Source organism: Psittacula echo (assembly GCF_963264785.1).
Source record: "Psittacula echo genome assembly, chromosome: 4".
NCBI lineage: Eukaryota > Metazoa > Chordata > Aves > Psittaciformes > Psittacidae > Psittacula > Psittacula echo.
This window is the reverse complement of record NC_137738.1, coordinates 17188355-17209833: the sequence shown is the minus strand read 5'-3', so window position 1 is coordinate 17209833 and position 21479 is coordinate 17188355.

Genomic DNA, 21479 nt, shown 5'->3' with positions numbered 1-21479 from the left:
GAAAGCTGCCGTGCTTTCACACTTTGGTCACACTGCTGCATTGCTCCCTGATTGCTGTTGAGGACCAGCAGGAGATTTCATCTCTAGATCCTCGGCACTGCAGGCAGAAGCTGGAAGTTGGAAATCTGGGAGCACTGCACCAGGATCTCTCGAGGGAACGTCAAGGAAGCAACGTATCAAGATGGACTTTACTTAAGGAAGGTAGAGCGCATAGCCATGTTGCTGACACTGAAGCAAAGCCACTCTGTTCAGTTGATCCACAGCACCAGCTTTCCAACTTGCCACCCGCACTGTGGGAGCAGGGGAAGCAGCCTTTAGCTTAAAGCCCAGCAGCACCTTTCTCTCTTTCTCCACCACTGTACATGCAGAAGCTACATGTTCGCACTTTGAAAACGTTCATTCTCCCGTTTTTGTCCTGAAAGCTGCCGTGCTTTCACATTTTGGTCACACTGCTGCATTGCTCCCTGATTGCAGTTGAGGACCAGCAGGAGTTTTCATCTCTAGATCCTCGGCTCTGCAGGCAGAAGCTGGAAGTTGGAAATCTGGGAGCACTGCACCAGGATCTCTCGAGGGAACGTCAAGGAAGCAACGTATCAAGATGGACTTTACTTAAGGAAGGTAGAGCGCATAGCCATGTTGCTGACACTGAAGCACAGCCACTCTGTTCAGTTGATCCACAGCACCAGCTTTCCAACTTGCCACCCGCACTGTGGGAGCAGGTGAAGCAGACTTCAGCTGAAACTGAAAGCCCAGCAGCAGCTTTCTCTCCTTCTCCTCCTCTGTGCATGCAGAAGCTACATGTTCGCACTTTGAAAACATTCATTATCCCGTTTTTGTCCTGAAAGCTGCCGTGCTTTCACACTTTGGTCACACTGCTGCAGAGCTCCCTGATTGCTGTTGAGGACCAGCAGGAGATTTCTGCTCTAGATCCTCGGCTCTGCAGGCAGAAGCTGGAAGTTGGAAATCTGGGAGCACTGCACCAGGATCTCTCGAGGGAACGTCAAGGAAGCAACGTATCAAGATGGACTTTACTTAAGGAAGGTAGAGCGCATAGCCATGTTGCTGACACTGAAGCACAGCCACTCTGTTCAGTTGATCCACAGCACCAGCTTTCCAACTTGCCACCCGCACTGTGGGAGCAGGGGAAGCAGCCTTCAGTTGAAAGCCCAGCAGCAGCTTTCTCTCTTTCTCCACCACTGTACATGCAGAAGCTACATGTTCGCACTTTGAAAACGTTCATTCTCCCGTTATTGTCCTGAAAGCTGCCGTGCTTTCACATTTTGGTCACACTGCTGCATTGCTCCCTGATTGCTGTTGAGGACCAGCAGGAGATTTCTGCTCTAGATCCTCGGCTCTGCAGGCAGAAGCTGGAAGTTGGAAATCTGGGAGCACTGCACCAGGATCTCTCGAGGGAACGTCAAGGAAGCAACGTATCAAGATGGACTTTACTTAAGGAAGGTAGAGCGCATAGCCATGTTGCTGACACTGAAGCACAGCCACTCTGTTCAGTTGATCCACAGCACCAGCTTTCCAACTTGCCACCCGCAATGTGGGAGCAGGGGTAGCAGCCTTCAGCTGAAAGCCCAGCAGCAGCTTTCTCTCTTTCTCCACCACTGTACATGCAGAAGCTACATGTTCGCACTTTGAAAACGTTCATTCTCCCGTTTTTGTCCTGAAAGCTGCCGTGCTTTCACATTTTGGTCACACTGCTGCATTGCTCCCTGATTGCAGTTGAGGACCAGCAGGAGTTTTCATCTCTAGATCCTCGGCTCTGCAGGCAGAAGCTGGAAGTTGGAAATCTGGGAGCACTGCACCAGGATCTCTCGAGGGAACGTCAAGGAAGCAACGTATCAAGATGGACTTTACTTAAGGAAGGTAGAGCGCATAGCCATGTTGCTGACACTGAAGCACAGCCACTCTGTTCAGTTGATCCACAGCACCAGCTTTCCAACTTGCCACCCGCACTGTGGGAGCAGGTGAAGCAGCCATCAGCTGAAACTGAAAGCCCAGCAGCAGCTTTCTCTCCTTCTCCTCCTCTGTGCATGCAGAAGCTACATGTTCGCACTTTCAAAACGTTCATTCTACCGTTTTTGTCCTGAAAGCTGCCGTGCTTACACATTTTGGTCACACTGCTTCATTGCTCCCTGATTGCTGTTGAGGACCAGCTGGAGATTTCTGCTCTAGATCCTCGGCTCTGCAGGCAGAAGCTGGAAGTTGGAAATCTGGGAGCACTGCACCAGGATCTCTCCAGGGAACGTCAAGGAAGCAACGTATCAAGATGGACTTTACTTAAGGAAGGTAGAGCGCATAGCCATGTTGCTGACACTGAAGCACAGCCACTCTGTTCAGTTGATCCACAGTACCAGCTTTCCAACTTGCCACCCGCACTGTGGGAGCAGGGGAAGCAGACTTCAGCTGAAACTGAAAGCCCAGCAGCAGCTTTCTCTCCTTCTCCTCCTCTGTGCATGCAGAAGCTACATGTTCGCACTTTGAAAACATTCATTCTCCCGTTTTTGTCCTGAAAGCTGCCGTGCGTTCACATTTTGGTCACACTGCTGCATTGCTCCCTGATTGCTGTTGAGGACCAGCAGGAGTTTTCTGCTCTAGATCCTCGGCTCTGCAGGCAGAAGCTGGAAGTTGGAAATCTGGGAGCACTGCACCAGGATCTCTCCAGGGAACGTCAAGGAAGCAACGTATCAAGATGGACTTTACTTAAGGAAGGTAGAGCGCATAGACATGTTGCTTACACTGAAGCACAGCCACTCTGTTCAGTTGATCCACAGCACCAGCTTTCCAACTTGCCACCCGCACTGTGGGAGCAGGTGAAGCAGCCATCAGCTGAAACTGAAAGCCCAGCAGCAGCTTTCTCTCCTTCTCCTCCTCTGTGCATGCAGAAGCTACATGTTCGCACTTTCAAAACGTTCATTCTACCGTTTTTGTCCTGAAAGCTGCCGTGCTTTCACACTTTGGTCACACTGCTGCATTGCTCCCTGATTGCAGTTGAGGACCAGCAGGAGATTTCATCTCTAGATTCTCGGCTCTGCAGGCAGAAGCTGGAAGTTGGAAATCTGGGAGCACTGCACCAGGATCTCTCGAGGGAACGTCAAGGAAGCAACGTATCAAGATGGACTTTACTTAAGGAAGGTAGAGCGCATAGCCATGTTGCTGACAGTGAAGCACAGCCACTCTGTTCAGTTGATCCACAGCACCAGCTTTCCAACTTGCCACCCACACTGTGGGAGCAGGGGAAGCAGCCATCAGCTGAAACTGAAAGCCCAGCAGCAGCTTTCTCTCTTTCTTCTACTCTGTGCATGCAGAAGCTACATGTTCGCACTTTCAAAACCTTGATTCTACCGTCTTCTTTCCTGAAACCTGCGCTGCTTTGATATTTTGATCATAGTACGGCAGAGCTCTCTGCTGTTAAAGACCAGCAGTAGTTTTTTTCTGGACCTCCTCGGCTCTGCAGGCAGAAGCTGGAAGTTGGAAATCTGGGAGCACTGCACCAGGATCTCTCGAGGGAACATCAAGGAAGAACCGTTGGAAGATGGACTTTACTTAAGGAAGGTAGAGCGCGTAGCCATGTTGCTGACACTGAAGCAAAGCCACTCTGTTCAGTTGATCCACAGCACCAGCTTTCCAACTTGCCACCCGCACTGTGGGAGCAGGGGAAGCAGACTTCAGCTGAAACTGAAAGCCCAGCAGCAGCTTTCTCTCCTTCTCCTCCTCTGTGCATGCAGAAGCTACATGTTCGCACTTTCAAAACGTTCATTCTACCGTTTTTGTCCTGAAAGCTGCCGTGCTTTCACACTTTGGTCACACTGCTGAAGAGCTCCCTGATTGCTGTTGAGGACCAGCAGGAGATTTCATCTCTAGATCCTCGGCTCTGCAGGCAGAAGCTGGAAGTTGGAAATCTGGGAGCACTGCACCAGGATCTCTCGAGGGAACGTCAAGGAAGCAACGTATCAAGATGGACTTTACTTAAGGAAGGTAGAGCGCATAGCCATGTTGCTGACACTGAAGCACAGCCACTCTGTTCAGTTGATCCACAGCACCAGCTTTCCAACTTGCCACCCGCACTGTGGGAGCAGGTGAAGCAGACTTCAGCTGAAACTGAAAGCCCAGCAGCAGCTTTCTCTCCTTCTTCTCCTCTGTGCATGCAGAAGCTACATGTTCGCACTTTGAAAACGTTCATTCTACCGTTTTTGTCCTGAAAGCTGCCGTGCGTTCACATTTTGGTCACACTGCTGCATTGCTCCCTGATTGCTGTTGAGGACCAGCAGGAGTTTTCTGCTCTAGATCCTCGGCTCTGCAGGCAGAAGCTGGAAGTTGGAAATCTGGGAGCACTGCACCAGGATCTCTCGAGGGAACGTCAAGGAAGCAACGTATCAAGATGGACTTTACTTAAGGAAGGTAGAGCGCATAGCCATGTTGCTGACACTGAAGCACAGCCACTCTGTTCAGTTGATCCACAGCACCAGCTTTCCAACTTGCCACCCACACTGTGGGAGCAGGTGAAGCAGACTTCAGCTGAAACTGAAAGCCCAGCAGCAGCTTTCTCTCCTTCTCCTCCTCTGTGCATGCAGAAGCTGCATGTTCGCACTTTGAAAACGTTCATTCTACCGTTTTTGTCCTGAAAGCTGCCGTGCTTTCACATTTTGGTCACACTGCTGCATTGCTCCCTGATTGCTGTTGAGGACCAGCAGGAGATTTCATCTCTAGATCCTCGGCTCTGCAGGCAGAAGCTGGAAGTTGGAAATCTGGGAGCACTGCACCAGGATGTCTCGAGGGAACATCAAGGAAGAACCGTTGGAAGATGGACTTTACTTAAGGAAGGTAGAGCGCATAGCCATGTTGCTGACACTGAAGCACAGCCACTCTGTTCAGTTGATCCACAGCACCAGCTTTCCAACTTGCCACCCGCACTGTGGGAGCAGGGGTAGCAGCCTTCAGCTGAAAGCCCAGCAGCACCTTTCTCTCTTTCTCCACCACTGTACATGCAGAAGCTACATGTTCGCACTTTGAAAACATTCATTATCCCGTTTTTGTCCTGAAAGCTGCCGTGCTTTCACACTTTGGTCACACTGCTGCAGAGCTCCCTGATTGCTGTTGAGGACCAGCAGGAGATTTCTGCTCTAGATCCTCGGCTCTGCAGGCAGAAGCTGGAAGTTGGAAATCTGGGAGCACTGCACCAGGATCTCTCGAGGGAACGTCAAGGAAGCAACGTATCAAGATGGACTTTACTTAAGGAAGGTAGAGCGCATAGCCATGTTGCTGACACTGAAGCACAGCCACTCTGTTCAGTTGATCCACAGCACCAGCTTTCCAACTTGCCACCCGCACTGTGGGAGCAGGGGAAGCAGACTTTAGCTGAAAGCCCAGCAGCAGCTTTCTCTCTTTCTCCACCACTGTACATGCAAAAGCTACATGTTCGCACTTTGAAAACGTTCATTCTCCCGTTTTTGTCCTGAAAGCTGCCGTGCTTACACATTTTGGTCACACTGATGCATTGCTCCCTGATTGCTGTTGAGGACCAGCAGGAGATTTCTGCTCTAGATCCTCGGCTCTGCAGGCAGAAGCTGGAAGTTGGAAATCTGGGAGCACTGCACCAGGATCTCTCGAGGGAACGTCAAGGAAGCAACGTATCAAGATGGACTTTACTTAAGGAAGGTAGAGCGCATAGCCATGTTGCTGACGCTGAAGCAAAGCCACTCTGTTCAGTTGATCCACAGCACCAGCTTTCCAACTTGCCACCCGCACTGTGGGAGCAGGGGTAGCAGACTTCAGCTGAAACTGAAAGCCCAGCAGCATTCTCTCCTTCTACTCCTCTGTGCATGCAGAAGCTACATGTTCGCACTTTGAAAACATTCATTATCCCGTTTTTGTCCTGAAAGCTGCCGTGCTTTCACACTTTGGTCACACTGCTGCATTGCTCCCTGATTGCTGTTGAGGACCAGCAGGAGATTTCATCTCTAGATCCTCGGCACTGCAGGCAGAAGCTGGAAGTTGGAAATCTGGGAGCACTGCACCAGGATCTCTCGAGGGAACGTCAAGGAAGCAACGTATCAAGATGGACTTTACTTAAGGAAGGTAGAGCGCATAGCCATGTTGCTGACACTGAAGCAAAGCCACTCTGTTCAGTTGATCCACAGCACCAGCTTTCCAACTTGCCACCCGCACTGTGGGAGCAGGGGAAGCAGCCTTTAGCTTAAAGCCCAGCAGCACCTTTCTCTCTTTCTCCACCACTGTACATGCAGAAGCTACATGTTCGCTCTTTGAAAACGTTCATTCTCCCGTTTTTGTCCTGAAAGCTGCCGTGCTTTCACATTTTGGTCACACTGCTGCATTGCTCCCTGATTGCAGTTGAGGACCAGCAGGAGTTTTCATCTCTAGATCCTCGGCTCTGCAGGCAGAAGCTGGAAGTTGGAAATCTGGGAGCACTGCACCAGGATCTCTCGAGGGAACGTCAAGGAAGCAACGTATCAAGATGGACTTTACTTAAGGAAGGTAGAGCGCATAGCCATGTTGCTGACACTGAAGCACAGCCACTCTGTTCAGTTGATCCACAGCACCAGCTTTCCAACTTGCCACCCGCACTGTGGGAGCAGGTGAAGCAGACTTCAGCTGAAACTGAAAGCCCAGCAGCAGCTTTCTCTCCTTCTCCTCCTCTGTGCATGCAGAAGCTACATGTTCGCACTTTGAAAACATTCATTATCCCGTTTTTGTCCTGAAAGCTGCCGTGCTTTCACACTTTGGTCACACTGCTGCAGAGCTCCCTGATTGCTGTTGAGGACCAGCAGGAGATTTCTGCTCTAGATCCTCGGCTCTGCAGGCAGAAGCTGGAAGTTGGAAATCTGGGAGCACTGCACCAGGATCTCTCCAGGGAACGTCAAGGAAGCAACGTATCAAGATGGACTTTACTTAAGGAAGGTAGAGCGCATAGCCATGTTGCTGACACTGAAGCACAGCCACTCTGTTCAGTTGATCCACAGCACCAGCTTTCCAACTTGCCACCCGCACTGTGGGAGCAGGGGAAGCAGCCTTCAGTTGAAAGCCCAGCAGCAGCTTTCTCTCTTTCTCCACCACTGTACATGCAGAAGCTACATGTTCGCACTTTGAAAACGTTCATTCTCCCGTTTTTGTCCTGAAAGCTGCCGTGCTTTCACATTTTGGTCACACTGCTGCATTGCTCCCTGATTGCTGTTGAGGACCAGCAGGAGATTTCTGCTCTAGATCCTCGGCTCTGCAGGCAGAAGCTGGAAGTTGGAAATCTGGGAGCACTGCACCAGGATCTCTCGAGGGAACGTCAAGGAAGCAACGTATCAAGATGGACTTTACTTAAGGAAGGTAGAGCGCATAGCCATGTTGCTGACACTGAAGCACAGCCACTCTGTTCAGTTGATCCACAGCACCAGCTTTCCAACTTGCCACCCGCAATGTGGGAGCAGGGGTAGCAGCCTTCAGCTGAAAGCCCAGCAGCAGCTTTCTCTCTTTCTCCACCACTGTACATGCAGAAGCTACATGTTCGCACTTTGAAAACGTTCATTCTCCCGTTTTTGTCCTGAAAGCTGCCGTGCTTTCACATTTTGGTCACACTGCTGCATTGCTCCCTGATTGCAGTTGAGGACCAGCAGGAGTTTTCATCTCTAGATCCTCGGCTCTGCAGGCAGAAGCTGGAAGTTGGAAATCTGGGAGCACTGCACCAGGATCTCTCGAGGGAACGTCAAGGAAGCAACGTATCAAGATGGACTTTACTTAAGGAAGGTAGAGCGCATAGCCATGTTGCTGACACTGAAGCACAGCCACTCTGTTCAGTTGATCCACAGCACCAGCTTTCCAACTTGCCACCCGCACTGTGGGAGCAGGGGAAGCAGCCATCAGCTGAAACTGAAAGCCCAGCAGCAGCTTTCTCTCCTTCTCCTCCTCTGTGCATGCAGAAGCTACATGTTCGCACTTTCAAAACGTTCATTCTACCGTTTTTGTCCTGAAAGCTGCCGTGCTTACACATTCTGGTCACACTGCTTCATTGCTCCCTGATTGCTGTTGAGGACCAGCAGGAGATTTCTGCTCTAGATCCTCGGCTCTGCAGGCAGAAGCTGGAAGTTGGAAATCTGGGAGCACTGCACCAGGATCTCTCGAGGGAACGTCAAGGAAGCAACGTATCAAGATGGACTTTACTTAAGGAAGGTAGAGCGCATAGCAATGTTGCTGACACTGAAGCACAGCCACTCTGTTCAGTTGATCCACAGCACTAGCTTTCCAACTTGCCACCCGCACTGTGGGAGCAGGTGAAGCAGACTTCAGCTGAAACTGAAAGCCCAGCAGCAGCTTTCTCTCCTTCTCCTCCTCTGTGCATACAGAAGCTACATGTTCGCACTTTGAAAACGTTCATGCTACCATTTTTGTCCTGAAAGCTGCCGTGCTTTCACACTTTGGTCACACTGCTGCAGAGCTCCCTGATTGCTGTTGAGGACCAGCAGGAGTTTTCTGCTCTAGATCCTCGGCTCTGCAGGCAGAAGCTGGAAGTTGGAAATCTGGGAGCACTGCACCAGGATGTCTCGAGGGAACATCAAGGAAGAACCGTTGGAAGATGGACTTTACTTAAGGAAGGTAGAGCGCATAGCCATGTTGCTGACACTGAAGCAAAGCCACTCTGTTCAGTTGATCCACAGCACCAGCTTTCCAACTTGCCACCCGCACTGTGGGAGCAGGGGAAGCAGCCTTTAGCTTAAAGCCCAGCAGCACCTTTCTCTCTTTCTCCACCACTGTACATGCAGAAGCTACATGTTCGCACTTTGAAAACGTTCATTCTCCCGTTTTTGTCCTGAAAGCTGCCGTGCTTTCACATTTTGGTCACACTGCTGCATTGCTCCCTGATTGCAGTTGAGGACCAGCAGGAGTTTTCATCTCTAGATCCTCGGCTCTGCAGGCAGAAGCTGGAAGTTGGAAATCTGGGAGCACTGCACCAGGATCTCTCGAGGGAACGTCAAGGAAGCAACGTATCAAGATGGACTTTACTTAAGGAAGGTAGAGCGCATAGCCATGTTGCTGACACTGAAGCACAGCCACTCTGTTCAGTTGATCCACAGCACCAGCTTTCCAACTTGCCACCCGCACTGTGGGAGCAGGTGAAGCAGACTTCAGCTGAAACTGAAAGCCCAGCAGCAGCTTTCTCTCCTTCTCCTCCTCTGTGCATGCAGAAGCTACATGTTCGCACTTTGAAAACATTCATTATCCCGTTTTTGTCCTGAAAGCTGCCGTGCTTTCACACTTTGGTCACACTGCTGCAGAGCTCCCTGATTGCTGTTGAGGACCAGCAGGAGATTTCTGCTCTAGATCCTCGGCTCTGCAGGCAGAAGCTGGAAGTTGGAAATCTGGGAGCACTGCACCAGGATCTCTCGAGGGAACGTCTAGGAAGCAACGTATCAAGATGGACTTTACTTAAGGAAGGTAGAGCGCATAGCCATGTTGCTGACACTGAAGCACAGCCACTCTGTTCAGTTGATCCACAGCACCAGCTTTCCAACTTGCCACCCGCACTGTGGGAGCAGGGGAAGCAGCCTTCAGTTGAAAGCCCAGCAGCAGCTTTCTCTCTTTCTCCACCACTGTACATGCAGAAGCTACATGTTCGCACTTTGAAAACGTTCATTCTACCGTTATTGTCCTGAAAGCTGCCGTGCTTTCACATTTTGGTCACACTGCTGCATTGCTCCCTGATTGCTGTTGAGGACCAGCAGGAGATTTCTGCTCTAGATCCTCGGCTCTGCAGGCAGAAGCTGGAAGTTGGAAATCTGGGAGCACTGCACCAGGATCTCTCGAGGGAACGTCAAGGAAGCAACGTATCAAGATGGACTTTACTTAAGGAAGGTAGAGCGCATAGCAATGTTGCTGACACTGAAGCACAGCCACTCTGTTCAGTTGATCCACAGCACTAGCTTTCCAACTTGCCACCCGCACTGTGGGAGCAGGTGAAGCAGCCATCAGCTGAAACTGAAAGCCCAGCAGCAGCTTTCTCTCCTTCTCCTCCTCTGTGCATACAGAAGCTACATGTTCGCACTTTGAAAACGTTCATTCTACCGTTTTTGTCCTGAAAGCTGCCGTGCTTTCACATTTTGGTCACACTGCTGCATTGCTCCCTGATTGCTGTTGAGGACCAGCAGGAGTTTTCTGCTCTAGATCCTCGGCTCTGCAGGCAGAAGCTGGAAGTTGGAAATCTGGGAGCACTGCACCAGGATCTCTCGAGGGAACGTCAAGGAAGCAACGTATCAAGATGGACTTTACTTAAGGAAGGTAGAGCGCATAGCCATGTTGCTGACACTGAAGCACAGCCACTCTGTTCAGTTGATCCACAGCACCAGCTTTCCAACTTGCCACCCGCACTGTGGGAGCAGGGGAAGCAGCCTTTAGTTTTAAGCCCAGCAGCAGCTTTCTCTCCTTCTCCTCCTCTGTGCATGCAGAAGCTACATGTTCGCACTTTGAAAACATTGATTCTCCCGTTTTTGTCCTGAAAGCTGCCGTGCTTTCACACTTTGGTCACACTGCTGAAGAGCTCCCTGATTGCTGTTGAGGACCAGCAGGAGATTTCATCTCTAGATCCTCGGCTCTGCAGGCAGAAGCTGGAAGTTGGAAATCTGGGAGCACTGCACCAGGATCTCTCGAGGGAACGTCAAGGAAGCAACGTATCAAGATGGACTTTACTTAAGGAAGGTAGAGCGCATAGCCATGTTGCTGACACTGAAGCACAGCCACTCTGTTCAGTTGATCCACAGCACCAGCTTTCCAACTTGCCACCCGCACTGTGGGAGCAGGTGAAGCAGACTTCAGCTGAAACTGAAAGCCCAGCAGCAGCTTTCTCTCCTTCTTCTCCTCTGTGCATGCAGAAGCTACATGTTCGCACTTTGAAAACGTTCATTCTACCGTTTTTGTCCTGAAAGCTGCCGTGCGTTCACATTTTGGTCACACTGCTGCATTGCTCCCTGATTGCTGTTGAGGACCAGCAGGAGTTTTCTGCTCTAGATCCTCGGCTCTGCAGGCAGAAGCTGGAAGTTGGAAATCTGGGAGCACTGCACCAGGATCTCTCCAGGGAACGTCAAGGAAGCAACGTATCAAGATGGACTTTACTTAAGGAAGGTAGAGCGCATAGCCATGTTGCTGACACTGAAGCACAGCCACTCTGTTCAGTTGATCCACAGCACCAGCTTTCCAACTTGCCACCCACACTTTGGGAGCAGGTGAAGCAGACTTCAGCTGAAACTGAAAGCCCAGCAGCAGCTTTCTCTCCTTCTCCTCCTCTGTGCATGCAGAAGCTGCATGTTCGCACTTTGAAAACGTTCATTCTACCGTTTTTGTCCTGAAAGCTGCCGTGCTTTCACATTTTGGTCACACTGCTGCATTGCTCCCTGATTGCTGTTGAGGACCAGCAGGAGATTTCATCTCTAGATCCTCGGCTCTGCAGGCAGAAGCTGGAAGTTGGAAATCTGGGAGCACTGCACCAGGATCTCTCGAGGGAACATCAAGGAAGAACCGTTGGAAGATGGACTTTACTTAAGGAAGGTAGAGCGCATAGCCATGTTGCTGACACTGAAGCACAGCCACTCTGTTCAGTTGATCCACAGCACCAGCTTTCCAACTTGCCACCCGCACTGTGGGAGCAGGGGTAGCAGCATTCAGCTGAAAGCCCAGCAGCACCTTTCTCTCTTTCTCCACCACTGTACATGCAGAAGCTACATGTTCGCATTTTGAAAACATTCATTATCCCGTTTTTGTCCTGAAAGCTGCCGTGCTTTCACACTTTGGTCACACTGCTGCAGAGCTCCCTGATTGCTGTTGAGGACCAGCAGGAGATTTCTGCTCTAGATCCTCGGCTCTGCAGGCAGAAGCTGGAAGTTGGAAATCTGGGAGCACTGCACCAGGATCTCTCGAGGGAACGTCAAGGAAGCAACGTATCAAGATGGACTTTACTTAAGGAAGGTAGAGCGCATAGCCATGTTGCTGACACTGAAGCACAGCCACTCTGTTCAGTTGATCCACAGCACCAGCTTTCCAACTTGCCACCCGCACTGTGGGAGCAGGGGAAGCAGACTTTAGCTGAAAGCCCAGCAGCAGCTTTCTCTCTTTCTCCACCACTGTACATGCAAAAGCTACATGTTCGCACTTTGAAAACGTTCATTCTCCAGTTTTTGTCCTGAAAGCTGCCGTGCTTACACATTTTGGTCACACTGATGCATTGCTCCCTGATTGCTCTTGAGGACCAGCAGGAGATTTCTGCTCTAGATCCTCGGCTCTGCAGGCAGAAGCTGGAAGTTGGAAATCTGGGAGCACTGCACCAGGATCTCTCGAGGGAACGTCAAGGAAGCAACGTATCAAGATGGACTTTACTTAAGGAAGGTAGAGCGCATACCCATGTTGCTGACGCTGAAGCAAAGCCACTCTGTTCAGTTGATCCACAGCACCAGCTTTCCAACTTGCCACCCGCACTGTGGGAGCAGGGGTAGCAGACTTCAGCTGAAACTGAAAGCCCAGCAGCATTCTCTCCTTCTACTCCTCTGTGCATGCAGAAGCTACATGTTCGCACTTTGAAAACATTCATTATCCCGTTTTTGTCCTGAAAGCTGCCGTGCTTTCACACTTTGGTCACACTGCTGCATTGCTCCCTGATAGCTGTTGAGGACCAGCAGGAGATTTCATCTCTAGATCCTCGGCACTGCAGGCAGAAGCTGGAAGTTGGAAATCTGGGAGCACTGCACCAGGATCTCTCGAGGGAACGTCAAGGAAGCAACGTATCAAGATGGACTTTACTTAAGGAAGGTAGAGCGCATAGCCATGTTGCTGACACTGAAGCACAGCCACTCTGTTCAGTTGATCCACAGCACCAGCTTTCCAACTTGCCACCCGCACTGTGGGAGCAGGGGAAGCAGCCTTCAGTTGAAAGCCCAGCAGCAGCTTTCTCTCTTTCTCCACCACTGTACATGCAGAAGCTACATGTTCGCACTTTGAAAACGTTCATTCTCCCGTTTTTGTCCTGAAAGCTGCCGTGCTTTCACATTTTGGTCACACTGCTGCATTGCTCCCTGATTGCTGTTGAGGACCAGCAGGAGATTTCTGCTCTAGATCCTCGGCTCTGCAGGCAGAAGCTGGAAGTTGGAAATCTGGGAGCACTGCACCAGGATCTCTCGAGGGAACGTCAAGGAAGCAACGTATCAAGATGGACTTTACTTAAGGAAGGTAGAGCGCATAGCCATGTTGCTGACACTGAAGCACAGCCACTCTGTTCAGTTGATCCACAGCACCAGCTTTCCAACTTGCCACCCGCAATGTGGGAGCAGGGGTAGCAGACTTCAGCTGAAACTGAAAGCCCAGCAGCATTCTCTCCTTCTACTCCTCTGTGCATGCAGAAGCTACATGTTCGCACTTTGAAAACGTTCATGCTACCATTTTTGTCCTGAAAGCTGCCGTGCTTTCACATTTTGGTCACACTGCTGCATTGCTCCCTGATTGCTGTTGAGGACCAGCAGGAGATTTCTGCTCTAGATCCTCGGCACTGCAGGCAGAAGCTGGAAGTTGGAAATCTGGGAGCACTGCACCAGGATCTCTCGAGGGAACGTCAAGGAAGCAACGTATCAAGATGGACTTTACTTAAGGAAGGTAGAGCGCATAGCCATGTTGCTGACACTGAAGCAAAGCCACTCTGTTCAGTTGATCCACAGCACCAGCTTTCCAACTTGCCACCCGCACTGTGGGAGCAGGGGAAGCAGCCTTTAGCTTAAAGCCCAGCAGCAGCTTTCTCTCTTTCTCCACCACTGTACATGCAGAAGCTACATGTTCGCACTTTGAAAACGTTCATTCTCCCGTTTTTGTCCTGAAAGCTGCCGTGCTTTCACACTTTGGTCACACTGCTGCATTGCTCCCTGATTGCAGTTGAGGACCAGCAGGAGTTTTCATCTCTAGATCCTCGGCTCTGCAGGCAGAAGCTGGAAGTTGGAAATCTGGGAGCACTGCACCAGGATCTCTCGAGGGAACGTCAAGGAAGCAACGTATCAAGATGGACTTTACTTAAGGAAGGTAGAGCGCATAGCCATGTTGCTGACACTGAAGCACAGCCACTCTGTTCAGTTGATCCACAGCACCAGCTTTCCAACTTGCCACCCGCACTGTGGGAGCAGGGGAAGCAGCCTTCAGTTGAAAGCCCAGCAGCAGCTTTCTCTCTTTCTCCACCACTGTACATGCAGAAGCTACATGTTCGCACTTTGAAAACGTTCATTCTCCCGTTATTGTCCTGAAAGCTGCCGTGCTTTCACATTTTGGTCACACTGCTGCATTGCTCCCTGATTGCTGTTGAGGACCAGCAGGAGATTTCTGCTCTAGATCCTCGGCTCTGCAGGCAGAAGCTGGAAGTTGGAAATCTGGGAGCACTGCACCAGGATCTCTCGAGGGAACGTCAAGGAAGCAACGTATCAAGATGGACTTTACTTAAGGAAGGTAGAGCGCATAGCAATGTTGCTGACACTGAAGCACAGCCACTCTGTTCAGTTGATCCACAGCACTAGCTTTCCAACTTGCCACCCGCACTGTGGGAGCAGGTGAAGCAGACTTCAGCTGAAACTGAAAGCCCAGCAGCAGCTTTCTCTCCTTCTCCTCCTCTGTGCATACAGAAGCTACATGTTCGCACTTTGAAAACGTTCATTCTACCATTTTTGTCCTGAAAGCTGCCGTGCTTTCACACTTTGGTCACACTGCTGCAGAGCTCCCTGATTGCTGTTGAGGACCAGCAGGAGTTTTCTGCTCTAGATCCTCGGCTCTGCAGGCAGAAGCTGGAAGTTGGAAATCTGGGAGCACTGCACCAGGATGTCTCGAGGGAACATCAAGGAAGAACCGTTGGAAGATGGACTTTACTTAAGGAAGGTAGAGCACATAGCCATGTTGCTGACACTGAAGCAAAGCCACTCTGTTCAGTTGATCCACAGCACCAGCTTTCCAACTTGCCACCCGCACTGTGGGAGCAGGGGAAGCAGCCTTTAGCTTAAAGCCCAGCAGCACCTTTCTCTCTTTCTCCACCACTGTACATGCAGAAGCTACATGTTCGCACTTTGAAAACGTTCATTCTCCCGTTTTTGTCCTGAAAGCTGCCGTGCTTTCACATTTTGGTCACACTGCTGCATTGCTCCCTGATTGCAGTTGAGGACCAGCAGGAGTTTTCATCTCTAGATCCTCGGCTCTGCAGGCAGAAGCTGGAAGTTGGAAATCTGGGAGCACTGCACCAGGATCTCTCGAGGGAACGTCAAGGAAGCAACGTATCAAGATGGACTTTACTTAAGGAAGGTAGAGCGCATAGCCATGTTGCTGACACTGAAGCACAGCCACTCTGTTCAGTTGATCCACAGCACCAGCTTTCCAACTTGCCACCCGCACTGTGGGAGCAGGTGAAGCAGACTTCAGCTGAAACTGAAAGCCCAGCAGCAGCTTTCTCTCCTTCTCCTCCTCTGTGCATGCAGAAGCTACATGTTCGCACTTTGAAAACATTCATTATCCCGTTTTTGTCCTGAAAGCTGCCGTGCTTTCACACTTTGGTCACACTGCTGCAGAGCTCCCTGATTGCTGTTGAGGACCAGCAGGAGATTTCTGCTCTAGATCCTCGGCTCTGCAGGCAGAAGCTGGAAGTTGGAAATCTGGGAGCACTGCACCAGGATCTCTCGAGGGAACGTCAAGGAAGCAACGTATCAAGATGGACTTTACTTAAGGAAGGTAGAGCGCATAGCCATGTTGCTGACACTGAAGCACAGCCACTCTGTTCAGTTGATCCACAGCACCAGCTTTCCAACTTGCCACCCGCACTGTGGGAGCAGGGGAAGCAGCCTTCAGTTGAAAGCCCAGCAGCAGCTTTCTCTCTTTCTCCACCACTGTACATGCAGAAGCTACATGTTCGCACTTTGAAAACGTTCATTCTCCCGTTATTGTCCTGAAAGCTGCCGTGCTTTCACATTTTGGTCACACTGCTGCATTGCTCCCTGATTGCTGTTGAGGACCAGCAGGAGATTTCTGCTCTAGATCCTCGGCTCTGCAGGCAGAAGCTGGAAGTTGGAAATCTGGGAGCACTGCACCAGGATCTCTCGAGGGAACGTCAAGGAAGCAACGTATCAAGATGGACTTTACTTAAGGAAGGTAGAGCGCATAGCCATGTTGCTGACACTGAAGCACAGCCACTCTGTTCAGTTGATCCACAGCACCAGCTTTCCAACTTGCCACCCGCACTGTGGGAGCAGGTGAAGCAGACTTCAGCTGAAACTGAAAGCCCAGCAGCAGCTTTCTCTCCTTCTCCTCCTCTGTGCATGCAGAAGCTACATGTTCGCACTTTGAAAACATTCATTATCCCGTTTTTGTCCTGAAAGCTGCCGTGCTTTCACACTTTGGTCACACTGCTGCAGAGCTCCCTGATTGCTGTTGAGGACCAGCAGGAGATTTCTGCTCTAGATCCTCGGCTCTGCAGGCAGAAGCTGGAAGTTGGAAATCTGGGAGCACTGCACCAGGATCTCTCGAGGGAACGTCAAGGAAGCAACGTATCAAGATGGACTTTACTTAAGGAAGGTAGAGCGCATAGCCATGTTGCTGACACTGAAGCACAGCCACTCTGTTCAGTTGATCCACAGCACCAGCTTTCCAACTTGCCACCCGCACTGTGGGAGCAGGGGAAGCAGCCTTCAGTTGAAAGCCCAGCAGCAGCTTTCTCTCTTTCTCCACCACTGTACATGCAGAAGCTACATGTTCGCACTTTGAAAACGTTCATTCTCCCGTTATTGTCCTGAAAGCTGCCGTGCTTTCACATTTTGGTCACACTGCTGCATTGCTCCCTGATTGCTGTTGAGGACCAGCAGGAGATTTCTGCTCTAGATCCTCGGCTCTGCAGGCAGAAGCTGGAAGTTGGAAATCTGGGAGCACTGCACCAGGATCTCTCGAGGGAACGTCAAGGAAGCAACGTATCAAGATGGACTTTACTTAAGGAAGGTAGAGCGCATAGCAATGTTGCTGACACTGAAGCACAGCCACTCTGTTCAGTTGATCCACAGCACTAGCTTTCCAACTTGCCACCCGCACTGTGGGAGCAGGTGAAGCAGACTTCAGCTGAAACTGAAAGCCCAGCAGCAGCTTTCTCTCCTTCTCCTCCTCTGTGCATACAGAAGCTACATGTTCGCACTTTGAAAACGTTCATTCTACCATTTTTGTCCTGAAAGCTGCCGTGCTTTCACACTTTGGTCACACTGCTGCAGAGCTCCCTGATTGCTGTTGAGGACCAGCAGGAGTTTTCTGCTCTAGATCCTCGGCTCTGCAGGCAGAAGCTGGAAGTTGGAAATCTGGGAGCACTGCACCAGGATGTCTCGAGGGAACATCAAGGAAGAACCGTTGGAAGATGGACTTTACTTAAGGAAGGTAGAGCGCATAGCCATGTTGCTGACACTGAAGCAAAGCCACTCTGTTCAGTTGATCCACAGCACCAGCTTTCCAACTTGCCACCCGCACTGTGGGAGCAGGGGAAGCAGCCTTTAGCTTAAAGCCCAGCAGCACCTTTCTCTCTTTCTCCACCACTGTACATGCAGAAGCTACATGTTCGCACTTTGAAAACGTTCATTCTCCCGTTTTTGTCCTGAAAGCTGCCGTGCTTTCACATTTTGGTCACACTGCTGCATTGCTCCCTGATTGCAGTTGAGGACCAGCAGGAGTTTTCATCTCTAGATCCTCGGCTCTGCAGGCAGAAGCTGGAAGTTGGAAATCTGGGAGCACTGCACCAGGATCTCTCGAGGGAACGTCAAGGAAGCAACGTATCAAGATGGACTTTACTTAAGGAAGGTAGAGCGCATAGCCATGTTGCTGACACTGAAGCACAGCCACTCTGTTCAGTTGATCCACAGCACCAGCTTTCCAACTTGCCACCCGCACTGTGGGAGCAGGTGAAGCAGACTTCAGCTGAAACTGAAAGCCCAGCAGCAGCTTTCTCTCCTTCTCCTCCTCTGTGCATGCAGAAGCTACATGTTCGCACTTTGAAAACATTCATTATCCCGTTTTTGTCCTGAAAGCTGCCGTGCTTTCACACTTTGGTCACACTGCTGCAGAGCTCCCTGGTTGCTGTTGAGGACCAGCAGGAGATTTCTGCTCTAGATCCTCGGCTCTGCAGGCAGAAGCTGGAAGTTGGAAATCTGGGAGCACTGCACCAGGATCTCTCGAGGGAACGTCAAGGAAGCAACGTATCAAGATGGACTTTACTTAAGGAAGGTAGAGCGCATAGCCATGTTGCTGACACTGAAGCACAGCACTCTGTTCAGTTGATCCACAGCACCAGCTTTCCAACTTGCCACCCGCACTGTGGGAGCAGGGGAAGCAGCCTTCAGTTGAAAGCCCAGCAGCAGCTTTCTCTCTTTCTCCACCACTGTACATGCAGAAGCTACATGTTCGCACTTTGAAAACGTTCATTCTCCCGTTATTGTCCTGAAAGCTGCCGTGCTTTCACATTTTGGTCACACTGCTGCATTGCTCCCTGATTGCTGTTGAGGACCAGCAGGAGATTTCTGCTCTAGATCCTCGGCTCTGCAGGCAGAAGCTGGAAGTTGGAAATCTGGGAGCACTGCACCAGGATCTCTCGAGGGAACGTCAAGGAAGCAACGTATCAAGATGGACTTTACTTAAGGAAGGTAGAGCGCATAGCAATGTTGCTGACACTGAAGCACAGCCACTCTGTTCAGTTGATCCACAGCACTAGCTTTCCAACTTGCCACCCGCACTGTGGGAGCAGGTGAAGCAGACTTCAGCTGAAACTGAAAGCCCAGCAGCAGCTTTCTCTCCTTCTCCTCCTCTGTGCATACAGAAGCTACATGTTCGCACTTTGAAAACGTTCATTCTACCATTTTTGTCCTGAAAGCTGCCGTGCTTTCACACTTTGGTCACACTGCTGCAGAGCTCCCTGATTGCTGTTGAGGACCAGCAGGAGTTTTCTGCTCTAGATCCTCGGCTCTGCAGGCAGAAGCTGGAAGTTGGAAATCTGGGAGCACTGCACCAGGATGTCTCGAGGGAACATCAAGGAAGAACCGTTGGAAGATGGACTTTACTTAAGGAAGGTAGAGCGCATAGCCATGTTGCTGACACTGAAGCAAAGCCACTCTGTTCAGTTGATCCACAGCACCAGCTTTCCAACTTGCCACCCGCACTGTGGGAGCAGGGGAAGCAGCCTTTAGCTTAAAGCCCAGCAGCACCTTTCTCTCTTTCTCCACCACTGTACATGCAGAAGCTACATGTTCGCACTTTGAAAACGTTCATTCTCCCGTTTTTGTCCTGAAAGCTGCCGTGCTTTCACATTTTGGTCACACTGCTGCATTGCTCCCTGATTGCAGTTGAGGACCAGCAGGAGTTTTCATCTCTAGATCCTCGGCTCTGCAGGCAGAAGCTGGAAGTTGGAAATCTGGGAGCACTGCACCAGGATCTCTCCAGGGAACGTCAAGGAAGCAACGTATCAAGATGGACTTTACTTAAGGAAGGTAGAGCGCATAGCCATGTTGCTGACACTGAAGCACAGCCACTCTGTTCAGTTGATCCACAGCACCAGCTTTCCAACTTGCCACCCGCACTGTGGGAGCAGGTGAAGCAGCCATCAGCTGAAACTGAAAGCCCAGCAGCAGCTTTCTCTCCTTCTCCTCCTCTGTGCATGCAGAAGCTACATGTTCGCACTTTGAAAACATTCATTATCCCGTTTTTGTCCTGAAAGCTGCCGTGCTTTCACACTTTGGTCACACTGCTGCAGAGCTCCCTGATTGCTGTTGAGGACCAGCAGGAGATTTCTGCTCTAGATCCTCGGCTCTGCAGGCAGAAGCTGGAAGTTGGAAATCTGGGAGCACTGCACCAGGATCTCTCGAGGGAACGTCAAGGAAGCAACGTATCAAGATGGACTTTACTTAAGGAAGGTAGAGCGCATAGCCATGTTGCTGACACTGAAGCACAGCCACTCTGTTCAGTTGATCCACAGCACCAGCTTTCCAACTTGCCACCCGCACTGTGGGAGCAGGGGAAGCAGCCTTCAGTTGAAAGCCCAGCAGCAGCTTTCTCTCTTTCTCCACCACTGTACATGCAGAAGCTACATGTTCGCACTTTGAAAACGTTCATTCTCCCGTTATTGTCCTGAAAGCTGCCGTGCTTTCACATTTTGGTCACACTGCTGCATTGCTCCCTGATTGCTGTTGAGGACCAGCAGGAGATTTCTGCTCTAGATCCTCGGCTCTGCAGGCAGAAGCTGGAAGTTGGAAATCTGGGAGCACTGCACCAGGATCTCTCGAGGGAACGTCAAGGAAGCAACGTATCAAGATGGACTTTACTTAAGGAAGGTAGAGCGCATAGCCATGTTGCTGACACTGAAGCACAGCCACTCTGTTCAGTTGATCCACAGCACCAGCTTTCCAACTTGCCACCCGCACTGTGGGAGCAGGTGAAGCAGACTTCAGCTGAAACTGAAAGCCCAGCAGCAGCTTTCTCTCCTTCTCCTCCTCTGTGCATGCAGAAGCTACATGTTCGCACTTTGAAAACATTCATTATCCCGTTTTTGTCCTGAAAGCTGCCGTGCTTTCACACTTTGGTCACACTGCTGCAGAGCTCCCTGATTGCTGTTGAGGACCAGCAGGAGATTTCTGCTCTAGATCCTCGGCTCTGCAGGCAGAAGCTGGAAGTTGGAAATCTGGGAGCACTGCACCAGGATCTCTCGAGGGAACGTCAAGGAAGCAACGTATCAAGATGGACTTTACTTAAGGAAGGTAGAGCGCATAGCCATGTTGCTGACACTGAAGCACAGCCACTCTGTTCAGTTGATCCACAGCACCAGCTTTCCAACTTGCCACCCGCACTGTGGGAGCAGGGGAAGCAGCCTTCAGTTGAAAGCCCAGCAGCAGCTTTCTCTCTTTCTCCACCACTGTACATGCAGAAGCTACATGTTCGCACTTTGAAAACGTTCATTCTCCCGTTATTGTCCTGAAAGCTGCCGTGCTTTCACATTTTGGTCACACTGCTGCATTGCTCCCTGATTGCTGTTGAGGACCAGCAGGAGATTTCTGCTCTAGATCCTCGGCTCTGCAGGCAGAAGCTGGAAGTTGGAAATCTGGGAGCACTGCACCAGGATCTCTCGAGGGAACGTCAAGGAAGCAACGTATCAAGATGGACTTTACTTAAGGAAGGTAGAGCGCATAGCAATGTTGCTGACACTGAAGCACAGCCACTCTGTTCAGTTGATCCACAGCACTAGCTTTCCAACTTGCCACCCGCACTGTGGGAGCAGGTGAAGCAGACTTCAGCTGAAACTGAAAGCCCAGCAGCAGCTTTCTCTCCTTCTCCTCCTCTGTGCATACAGAAGCTACATGTTCGCACTTTGAAAACGTTCATTCTACCATTTTTGTCCTGAAAGCTGCCGTGCTTTCACACTTTGGTCACACTGCTGCAGAGCTCCCTGATTGCTGTTGAGG